This window comes from Gavialis gangeticus, unplaced genomic scaffold, assembly GCF_001723915.1.
Source record: "Gavialis gangeticus isolate Ggan-Ray unplaced genomic scaffold, GavGan_comp1, whole genome shotgun sequence".
NCBI lineage: Eukaryota > Metazoa > Chordata > Crocodylia > Gavialidae > Gavialis > Gavialis gangeticus.
In genome coordinates this window covers 42,218,766-42,226,785 of record NW_017729008.1, presented here as the reverse complement: position 1 = coordinate 42,226,785, position 8,020 = coordinate 42,218,766, and the positions used below count along the sequence as shown (strand labels likewise).

General features: G+C 43.5%; 2 protein-coding genes across 2 annotated transcripts in view; one reads left to right on the top strand and one right to left on the bottom strand.

The window, feature by feature from the left end:
- Window positions 1-8,020, bottom strand: part of COPG2 (coatomer protein complex subunit gamma 2) — a 770,521-nt gene that overhangs the window by 312,222 nt on the left and 450,279 nt on the right. The gene's annotated exons all lie outside the window — the stretch shown is intronic.
- Window positions 1-8,020, top strand: part of GDI2 (GDP dissociation inhibitor 2) — a 24,339-nt gene that overhangs the window by 1,520 nt on the left and 14,799 nt on the right. The window lies entirely within an intron of this gene.

Sequence of the window (8,020 nt, the reverse complement as noted above, 5' to 3'; positions counted from 1 at the left end):
TTTTTTTTTTTTTTTTTTGGCTACAATTTGGTCTAATAAAAATATTGCCTGTACCCCAAGAGTTTTATTAGACTGACTCCATCTTAACAAAAAAATAAACATTTTCTGCAAAGAAAAGCTTGCAAAGAGAATGTTTTTGCTATGATGTAGTTGGTCTAATAAAAGATATCACCTCTACCCCATGAGCGTTTTGTCTGCCAGTTAAATCTTAAGCACGATTTGGTTCAGCAGCTTTTACAAACCTGCAGGCGATTCCGGTGGAAAGGAATGGGTATGCTTTTATTTTGGGGCCTTCGAAGCCTATGAGCATGTCTCAAGAACTTGCAGTAAAGGTCATATCCTGCCACACAATTTGAATGTATTTTGCTTCCTCTTGCTAAACTTCAAGCTTCACTCATGAGAAGTATAGGAGGACCCTTTTTTTGAGAAGGAAATGGTAGCATGGGTAGAAACCAGGGCTGGCATTATGTGACTTCTGGTAAAGTTGCAGGCTCTACTAATTGAAGAGGGGCAATTAACTTCAAAGCTGGAACCCCCTTCAGATGGGACTAAAGGACCAGTCAAATGAAGTAACAGATAAGAAGTTTGGAGCCTTTTATGATCAAATATGGCAGCGTTGTTCCAAATGGCCTTAATTTTTCTAGGGAGATCTCAGAGCAACAGCAGTCTCCCTATGCCTGAAGAAGGGTGATTGCACCTGAAAGCTTGCAAAGAGCTTTGTTCCAACTACTCGGTTGGTCTAATACAAAGATATTGCATCTACCCAATGAACCTGGCCTGCCTGTGTCTGTAGGCCAGCTTGGCTACAACCAAATCCTTGGCTACTTGACTGGGGTTAGTGAACTCATCTACACAAGATTTTTTCCTTGAGTAATGTGTGTTTTTTTTTTCCTGCTGCATCCCTCACCTTCCAGGCCCTGTTGAAGTGTCATGTGTCTCCCACCCACCCTGTCTTGGCTTCCAGGACACTAACCTTGAGTCAGTCTAGTAGGTAGAAGGTTTGGGCATATTTTCCTAAACTTTCCAGGATGCGTGTTTTAAGGGAGAGGCAAGGAACTCTGCGGGGTTATCTCTGGGTACATGGATGGTGTGGAGTTGGAGTTTTGTTTTACTCAGGCCTTGACTCTCTTTGTAGAGACCAGACACCCAATAGGTGCATTTAACATGCGAACAAACTATCTTGTCTGAGTAAGTGGGGATTTAACTTCGCTTTCCAGAGGCTAAAGAAAAGTGGTGCTTGGTGTCCAAGTGGCAGGAGATGCTATCCTGAGATCAAGTAGGCATGCTAATTTTAAAACCATTAGCATTATCCTGAAGACCCTGGCTTTCATGGTTGGTACCTTCCTTGACTGTGAAAGTAAACAGTCCAACATCTCAGATCATCTTAATTGAAAAGCATACCAGCAATGCATATTTTCTTGACTGGCCAGTGTGGTACTGCCACGTGCAGTGGAGCAACCTTACCCTGCTGCATTGTGTCAACATTTAGCTGCTTTACAAGCGTGGACCTTGCATGGGAAGAACTTGCAGCACAAACTTTGGGTCATTCATAAAATCGCTAGTCATCCTGTTTAAATACTCTGTTTTAACAGCTGAGACCCCTTTAGCTGCTAGTCTGGTTTTGCTAACTAGGACCTTCATACAGATGCTGGTGAACTGGTTGTAGGCTGCTGTTCCCACCAAGCATATCGGATTATCTGTTCTGCTTCTGCTTTTATTTTTACTTTGTCACATGGATTTGAATGCAACACTGATTGGTCAGGGTGTCTACTGATGAGCTAGGATTTCTGTGTCATCTTGACTTTAGTTGGAGGTTTATTAATGCTTGTGGTCTGACCATGTGACATCTTAAAGAGAAGCTAATTATTTGGTATAAGGCTTTGCATTTAAAATATGGTTTATGAGCTTCTATGAAACGGTTGGGAAGGGGGAATAAGAACCGAGTTCTTCCCATTTTCACCAAAAATACAGCTAATCAGCCGTAGGCAATGAATTGTGATTGCAGTTTACAGGAAAGATGACAAGCTTTGGTTCCTGAAAATCCTGGTGGGAATGGCTCTTCATAGTTGCACATAGATAGACTTAACCAATGAATCTGAAGACTTACTTAATATTGAATAGTTAAGCTCTTTGTATAGGGTACTTCTTTCTTTTCTTAATTGAACCTACATTGTCAGAATCCGAGACCAGCAACATCCTCATGTCCTGAAATAAATGGTGAATCTACAGTTTGCAAAGGCATCATTTGGAAAAGAGGGAAGAGATTGACCAGTGAAGTCTGAGTGGCCAAGTATTGCCAGTATCTCCCAGGAACAGAGGAGCCCAGCATTTGTGAGAGGCCTGAATCAACTTAATCTGAAAGCATTAAAGAACATTTATTTAAAAAAACAAAACCAGTGAACATTAATTTAAACTTTTTTTTTTTATTGCACAGGTGTAAACCTCTTAAGTATGGTTTCTTTTTTGATTGGCTTGGTAGAAATAAGATTTTTTAAAGCAGTTGTAGATCTTATTTGAGGCTGCAACATGTTAAATGGTATAGGTCTTCTATGCATTATCTCCATACAAGTCTTCCCTTTTTAAGTAACACTGAATCCGATTCCTCATATTCCTACATACCTAGAGCTGTTTCCAGACTAATTTCCAGTATAAATGCATCACTAACTGATGCCAGTTGTGTAGAGAAAGATGCAGGGTAAACATCTGAATCCTTCAGTCTGACTGGGCATTTTTACACATGCTTTGGGATGTGGTACTGGCACTTAAGTTAGTGAGCTGCACTAACTAAAAGTGGCTGCACATCATGTGGATCAGCATCTTCCCCCACTGAAAAAATGGTGGCAGAGCGCTCTGAACTAAAGCTCATCAAACCTGTTTTATTTCAAAGCACCCTACCACCATGTTTTTCAGTGCTGCAACACTGATGCACGTGATGCAGAAGGTTGCCAGAGCGTGTCAGTCTCTGCGCTCTAGCAGACTCGATTAATCGAGTCTGCTCTGACACGCTGGATTTCCAGCATGCTGGAGCAAGTCTATAGGAGCCCATTTTATAAGCAGTTGATCACTTGGGGCATTAATTACAAATGATAATAGCTAATAAGTAATAACTTGCTCTTTTTTTTTTTTTTTTTTTGGTCCATGTTGCCTGCATGCATCTTTCCAGATGGATGCACTCTAGCCTAATCTCATCTGCTCACCGACAGGAGTGGATTGCCTAAATTCAGTGACTCATAATGCAGTTTATCCTAGTAGCTGGAGCTCCTAAAATTAGCTGAATTCACTGCTTCAGCTTGCAGCAAACGAGCTGTATGAACATCTTTAAGTTACAGCCCTTCTCATCCCAGGTGAGAATACAACAAGCCACCCATCAGTTCACTACTTGTTACTTTTGCTCTGTCTTGTACCTCAGCTAATTTAGTGACATTATTATTATTTTTTAAATCAGTATTTCCTCTTGGAAGTCAGGTGCTGGCTCCACTTCATGATGGACAGCTTTGTACACAAGTAATTATTGGAGGCAGCAACATAGTGGCTGAAGTTTCTAGCAGAATGGCAGCAGAGGCTTTTTCTGAACTCTGGTGTCATGCTTGGCACCACCGTTGGGGAGAAGATGATGCATATACCTGTAAACTCATACTTGTTTCCTGAAATGCTTGAAGGATGTCCTGTTCAAGGGCAAACTCTCCGTTGATACTAAAGCCATTGCATGCCAACAGGGCAAGTGACTTGGGTGTCCTGGCAGGTGGAAAGCTTATTGTCTCTGAGCAGTGTCCACCCCTCCATTGCTATAGGATTACTCCAACATGATTCCCTTCTTAATATTACTGTGGCAAACCCTTAAGTCACAAGCTAGACTCCCTTGGCTTCATAGCTAAGGAGTTTTTTTTTTTTTCTCTGACATCAGTTTTTTGCAGCTGCCTGAGAACCCAGCCTATTGAACAAACTTCATCAGTGCTCGGCGAGGCTGCCAGTGGATGGCACAGGCCTAGGTGGCTGGCCATGGGTTATTGCTACCAAAGGATGGTAACTCCTGGGCACCAGTGTCTTGCCTGGTGAAGTGCATAAAAAAGAAAGCCTTATAACCATGCTCACTTTCTTAAGGTGTAAGATGCTCCCCTCTTCCCAACTATCTGGGTTTCTCCCCTGAAAAAACTCTGATGCCTTTTTTTTTTTCCTCAGTGTGTTGTAGGCCCCTCTAAGGCTAGGGACAGAAACTGCACATAAACCAGCATAGAATCATAGAAGTTGGGTCGGAAGTGACCTTGTAGATCTTCAAGTCCAACCCCCGCCTGGGCGGGAGAAAAGACTGGACTCAAATGAGTCCAGCCAGGTAGTCATCATAAGAAAACAGTTCAAATCTGTAACACAACAGAAGTTCAGTGCACATAAGCAGGTTTCAAAATGCTGCAAACCAGTTTAAGATAAACCTGGATGGATGTAGTATCAGATTGAACTGATTTAAACTAAATCAGTTCATTGAACTTCTGTCCCAGATTGCCTTGTGCACTGTTGGACTGGAGCGTATAGGTTTTTTTTTTTTTCCTCTTCAAAATACTTTCTCACAAGGGTTTCAAGCTGCTGATTTATCTGGCCCCTCCCTGTTTATCAATCAAGCTGCTGCTTTTTATTTAAAAAAACCCAAAACAAAACAACTCCCCCTCCTCAATTAACACAAGGTGCAGTCTTATCAGTGAGGTCCCAGTTGCAGACTATGGGACTGGTACATGGGTGGGTGATGCTTAGTCACCAGGGCTTGTTGTGAGTTGAGAGCTTTTAGCTAATTTGTATCTTCTAACAGAAGATACAGGCCTGTCCTGTTAGCTAATGTTGCTGCATTTTATACTGCACGTGGGTACGTGGTTGCAAACTGCATGCATTGAAACCTTCTTTTTGGAGGCCTGCAGTGTAGCAGCCATCACAGTCTGTGTTGCCCCATTACAGAAGTATACTGCTTGCTGTACTGGATCCAGAAATAGGCTCTTCCTAGCAAAAGTCCAAGGTTAAGGGTGAAACTGGAACTTTGTGGCTTCTCTGCCCCTCGATGTAATCTCCCAAATATTTCCCTAAATGGCCAAGGTCATCACTTAAATTGTGACAGCCTTATTTTGAGAAGATTGAAGCCTTATTTCCTTCAAGCTCCTATGAAGGAAGGAAGTCAGCTGACTCAAATTTGGTTGCTAAAGTCCTTACAGTAACTTGGCACTCCAGGTTGAAACCATCTGTGGCTGGTTTTGTTTTGTTTTGTTTATTTTTTTTGAAATCCCGGTCAGATTTTTCATGGATGAACTCCAGACATGGAAATTATCAATGCTTTTTACCACCATCTGGCAGATGTTTTTCAACTAAAGGCATGACTCTTGAAGAGTGGCTTTGGTTCCTCATTGTTATTCTATTGCTGATGGGACCTGTCAAGTCAAATCTATATGACTGCAAAGGAGGACTCATCAGGTTTAATTCAGTGAGCCGATTTCAAGGGTTTGAAAATGAACTACTGCTGGTTGATAGAGATCTCTTCTGAAAGTAATTAACAGGATTAATTAAGCCTCATATTGCATACACAGCTTCTTCATTTTAATGTTAACACATTAAAGGCATACTCAAGTTTTCTAACGTTCTCCCTGCCCCCCCCCCCATCAGACTTCTCATGTAATTCTGAAATTAGCAAATGAATAGATACTTTCATAGCAGGCCTGGTAGGAGTGAAGCCTCCATACTTAAGCCACTTCTCGTTCATGTAGGGTATGTGTGTGACTTGCCTTGCTCTCAAAGGGAGCTGCTGACACCTCAAAAGAGGACTCTGCATCAAGTATAACTGCTAACAGCGACTGCAACAGTATGATCAATGACCTGGTCTCTTTGGTACCAGGTCCAAAACAGCTTCTTAGATTTCATAGACATCATGGCTGGAAGGGACCTCGTGAGATCAGTGGGTCTAGCCCCCTGCCCAAGGGGCAGGAAGTCGGCTGGGATCAGATTTCTCCCCCCCCCCCCCCCCCCCCCCCGCAAGATAAATAACCAAGTGTTTCTTGAAGGTATCCAGGGTAGGTGCTTGTACCACTTCTGGGGGAGTCTGTTCCAGATTCTGGGGACTTGGATGGTAAAGAAGTTTTTTCCTAATGTCCAGTCTAAAATGGTCTTCAGCAGCTTGTGACCGTTGGACCCTGTCTTCCCTTGGGGTGTCCTGGTGAACAGATGTTCCCCCAGTTCTCAATGCATACCCCTGATGTACTTATAAGTTGCTACCAAGTCCCCCCTGAGCTTTCACTACTCCAGGCTGAAGGGTCCCATGTTCCTCAGCCTCTCCTAAAGCCTGTTCTTTTCACTGCTAATCTTTGGTTCAACCAGTAATTCTTAACCTTTTAAAACTCAAGCTACCCCTCTAATTTTTTCTGAATTTGGTAGTACCGTGATTGAGAAGCATTGTAAAATCCCAACTTGCCTACTTTATCCCCAAGCTGTTGCTACTAGGTGGAACTGCCCTGCATGCCTCTTTCCAGGAAGTGCGTGCAGGCCTGGATGGGGAAGTAGCTGTGGCAGGTGTGAGCACTCCTGCCCGCATTAGCTTTTGCTTTACAGAAGCCAAGTGTGGTGGTGCCTGTGTGCGCTGCTTCCTGTTTCCAGTGTGACCTTTAAAATGGTCTTATGGCACTTTGGTTGAGAACCACTGGGTTAAACTCTTCACTTGGCAGAACTTGAGATCCAAGAAAGCACCAGTCAGTCGAACTAGTTTTAGGACCGTCTTCTGGGCATTCAGCAACCTCGTGGTAGTAAAGACATGGGTTAACTCAGAAAAGATATGTACTACAGGAGATGTTCCCCTCTCGTCTGCTGAGATTCTTACCCACAGCTGTAACCTGGGCCTCCAGGAAGTAAAGCTTTGTGTCTTCAAAGGGTGGCAACATTAATCTTTGCCAGTGCTGAGTGGCAGCCAGGATCATCTCATTCATTCAAGCTCATCTAGACACCAAGTTATTCACTTCTGTTTGGGTTGTATGGAACCAGGTGGCATTACCTGTGCTCAGTTGTGAACTGTCTCTCTTTGAATGCTGGCATCAGGGCCAGACATGGGCGTAGGTGAACCAGGCAGCCACTCGGGGCCGGGACTGAAAGGGGGCCTGAAAATGGTGGTGGTTGTTGTTGTTATTATCGCTATCTCTGAAGTGGGGCCTGATACTAAAAGTTTGCCTGGGGCCACCAGGGATCTAGGTACAGTGCTGGCTAGCATTTGTAGTGGCTTGCTTTTGTGGTACAAGACAAGCACAGGGTGGCTGCAGTACACAAAGGTAGCGTAACATGTTGTTCCATGTGGTCTTAAGAAGGCGTTTCTGGCAGTAACTACAGGGACTGACTTGGAAGACTTGGCAAGGGTCAGCAACCACTGGCATGTGTGGCACATGAACACATTTTGCTTGCCCATGTGCCTTGGTGGATAGCAGAGTTGCATGCTCCAACAAGGATCGGGCTCCTCACAGCTCCCTTGCTGTCTGTCCCTGGCATGTCAACATCCGGCAAGCCAAGGTTGCAGGTGTGTTTGGCACCCAGCCCAAAAGCGTTGCTGACCCTTGACTTGGGGCATCCCACAAAGTCTGTAAGAGTCACTTACCCAAGATAATTCTCTTTTGTTGGCTGTATCTTTTAGAGTTTCTCTTGACAAACAGTAGGATAATTAGTTTAAAGAGCCAAATGGAGGAGTCCTTAAGAGCCTTATTCTCTTGAGCCCTTCAAGGCTAGGGTCGCCTTCTTAGATCCAGCCTTACTGGCAATCTGCAGAGGATGGACCTCCTTCAGCTAGTAATTTGTGGTCCCAGAGGTAGGAAACTTTTCTGGTTTACCCAGCTATTTGTGTTTTTAAATTCTCCTAAACCTAGTGGAAAGTCAGAGTGGTTGCCTGGCTTCAGCATATATCCAAGTTTTTTTTTTTTTTTGTTTGTTTTTTTTTGATACACAAGCTTGTGGCTAAACTAACACTTCCTCTTTTTGATCAAAGTCAAACTATCCTCAACAGTTCTGGTGGACGGAC